Source organism: Frankliniella occidentalis, unplaced genomic scaffold (genome assembly GCF_000697945.3).
Source record: "Frankliniella occidentalis isolate FOCC.00 unplaced genomic scaffold, Focc_3.1 Scaffold287, whole genome shotgun sequence".
Classification (NCBI taxonomy): domain Eukaryota; kingdom Metazoa; phylum Arthropoda; class Insecta; order Thysanoptera; family Thripidae; genus Frankliniella; species Frankliniella occidentalis.
This window is the reverse complement of record NW_026267413.1, coordinates 202876-206269: the sequence shown is the minus strand read 5'-3', so window position 1 is coordinate 206269 and position 3394 is coordinate 202876.

The following is a 3394-nucleotide window of genomic DNA, read 5'->3' as shown; positions in this document are numbered from 1 at the left end:
ATACTGAAAGTGACAGTCAAATGGGGGGGGAGGAGCAGCGAGTGTGGGTAGGGTCAAATTGTAAGCCTTCAGAAAAATATGACGTTCAATTTGGCTGGAAAAGAGAATGGTTAATGATTTGTTATAAATTTGGCATTGAACGAGGTTTAATAGGCGTATGATGGGGTTGGAAAAGTCGGTGGGGGTGCGAGTGCATAAACACTCGTGAGCTGATAACATATTGTTACGAAAACCCCGAAAAATACCGTAACCCCCGCGTTTTAGGCCATTTAGATGGAAAAATTGGAAGTGTCCAATAACTGTGACATGCCGTCCAATAACTATCTCCAGCCGTCCAATAACTGTGTTTCTCGACCTCTGACTTTGAACCGACCGAAAGGGCGTAAGGCGTTGAATTCTTAGGCCACCTACAGTAGTAAAGTTTAGTTCGAACCTTCAGCTAGCCCATGAGCCCATAGGTACGTCTCATCTTCAATCGAGAGACGCACAGCGCTGCGTCAAACGAAAGTGCGTGCTTAACCGTCCCATAACTGTATCACCTACCCTATTTGCCAACCATTGTTTGCTTTCTCGCCTCTTAGAATCCCAAGACTAGAATAAAATGAATAAAATAGATGAGTAATTTTTGTCCACATTTTCTTTCAGTTTTCATCACTTTCACTTTAACTTTTATAGAAATGTGTACACCTACTTTCTGTAGTGATTACCCCCTCGTTATGCAAACGACCTCGTGTCTGTCTGTCTGTCTGTGCGTCCTGTCTGTCTGTTCCACTGAAAGGAGATGTGCTAGAGACTTGAAACCTACGGCAAATCCTGGCAACCACCCCTAAGGGTGTGAATGTGGGTATCCAAGGTTAAAAAATTCTCCCAAAAAGTATTTTTTTTTTTTTAATGTTCTCCTAAGGGGTAACTTGTCAAAGTAGAGCTCTGGGCGAAAATTTCTTCCGTTACGCTCTATCGCTAACCGTTTAGGCACTGGAGGGTCTTTTTTTGACGAAAATGAGCTAAAAATTGCCATAGTGAACAATAAATTGTACAACAAGCAGGGCCGCCCTTCCGCTTCGCTCCGCCGGCAACTCCGTTCGGCAGGGGCCGGGCCTGCTTGGCCTGCCGGCGGCGATGGGGGTGGGGGTGGGGGGAGAGTTTCCTTTCTATTTTGCGGTTTTTAGGCCTTTTTCTACAACTTATTGTTCACTATAGCAATTTTAAGCTTATCTTCGTCAAAAAAAGACCCTCTAGCACCCAAACGGTTGAAGATAGAGCGAAACGGACGAAATTTTCGCCTACGAGGCTCTACTGTTAAGAGTTACCCCTTAGGAGAACATAAAATTGGGAGAATTTTTGAACCTTGGATACCCCTATTCACACCCTGAGGGGAATTTTTGAACCTTGGATACCCCCATTCACACCCTTCGAGGTGGTTGCCAGGATTTGCCGTAGTCGTTAAGTTCTCTAGAAGTGGACCTTAAGATACCCTGCAAATTTCAAGTATCTAGCACATCACCTTCTAGTGGAACAGACAGACACGAGGTCGTTTGCATAAACCCGCTGGATAGCTTTTTCAAAGCAGAAGGGCGGGCTAAAAAGGCCTAAAAACCGCAAAATAGAAAGGAAACTCTCCGCCCACCCGCAAAAAACGTTTTCTAAGCAGAAGGGTGGGTTGTAGTCGCGGTGCTTTACGGTTACATCCCTTCCTCGAGTCTTTGGGGCAAACTCAAAGACAACGGGTTTAAGCGGGCCGAAGGCCCGCTCACTCTAAATGTTGAAATGACAATTTTGTATCTAGGAGAGATGCGTTCTTAAGCACATCTCTAGCGGATGCAAATTTGTATCTTAAATGTTACAACTTGTACCTAGACTAGGTACAAATGACTTTATTTGTGTCTAATTTACGTGCAAATTTGCATCCGCTAGAGATGTGCTTAAGAACGCATCTCTCCTAGATACAAAATTGTCCTTTTTTATTTAGTGTGACCACTGCAAGTGAAGGAGCGACATTTGTTGCTCTCTGGAGAGCGACTTTTTCCATCAGAAAATCTCGCTCTCCTGAGAGCAAGACTAAGTCATCGTTCCAATTGGGTATCCATGGTTTAATGTTGCTCAATTTTAGTACTAATTTTATAACCTCACTTAGCTTCAGTATTAAAACTGAAACCAGACTAACTTTTTGTATCAGATTTAAAAACTCAGTCGATTTACTGTTAATTACACTCTAAATGTCAAGGGACAATTTTGTCCGTAGATTTGCAACGATTTCGTGCACACGCCCCAGAAAGGATGCAATTTTGTTCCTAAAACTAGACAAATTGTGTGAAACTTCACTAAAATATTCGCGGTGTCTAGGAGTTAACTTTGTAAAATATTTGTTAGATTGTACAGTTGAGACCACAAACTAAAATAATACGGATCCTTACCTTATAAATGCATTTTTAAGTGCGGTTAACGAAAAGAACCGGTAAAGGCCGGCCTGTGTTGTTTTCAAACATGACGACCAGAAATTACTCTAACTGCTAGAAAGAAGTAAAGTCAGATTTATTTTTACTTTGAAGTGATCCCGGCCGTGACAATCGACACCCGTCGAAGCTCGCTGTCATCCGCGCCCATAAAAAGTGTGAACACCGATACGTAACCTGATACGGTGCATCTAAACATTAGTCTGAGTCTACTCGTGTGATAAGGCTTTCTGCTCAGACTATAAGCTGGTCAACCAAATCAAGGGATGGGGTCAATGCTTCTATACTGCTTTCAGAGCACAGGAACAAAGTTTCACTGTGAACTTTTAGTACCCTTGTTAGAGAATCAAACAACCCAACCCACCCCAAAGTGTTGTTGGACCGATCATTGATGAAGTGAAATGCTGTTATAAGGTAAGGATCCGTATTATTTTAGTTAGTGGTCTCAACTGTACAATCCAACAATTTTTTTTTACAAAATACCTCCTAGAGACTAAGTTTTCAAATCTAATACGAAAAGTAAGTCTGGTTTCAGTTTTAATACTCTAACTGCGTAAGATTTTGAACTCAAATCTCAAATTTGTCGACATTTAGGTCTTAATAGGGTATTCCGCTGCAACACAATCGGAACCTAAAGAAGAAAAGCGTGACTACCCGATCTGTTTCCCCCTGAACGCTGATTGGCCAAAGATGGCGTGGCTGTGGCGGTCAGCCAATGAGCGTGCAGAGGGAAACACATGGAGCAGTCATGCTTTTCTTCTTTAGGTTCCGGTTGGCTTGCAGCGGAATACCCTATACTGAAAGTGACAGTCCTATAGACTCAAATTGAGCGACCTACACTCTAAATGTCAAGGGACAATTTTGTCCGTAGATTTGCAACGATTTCGTGCACATCCAGAAAGGATGCAATTTTGTTCCTAAAACTAGACAAATTGTGTGAA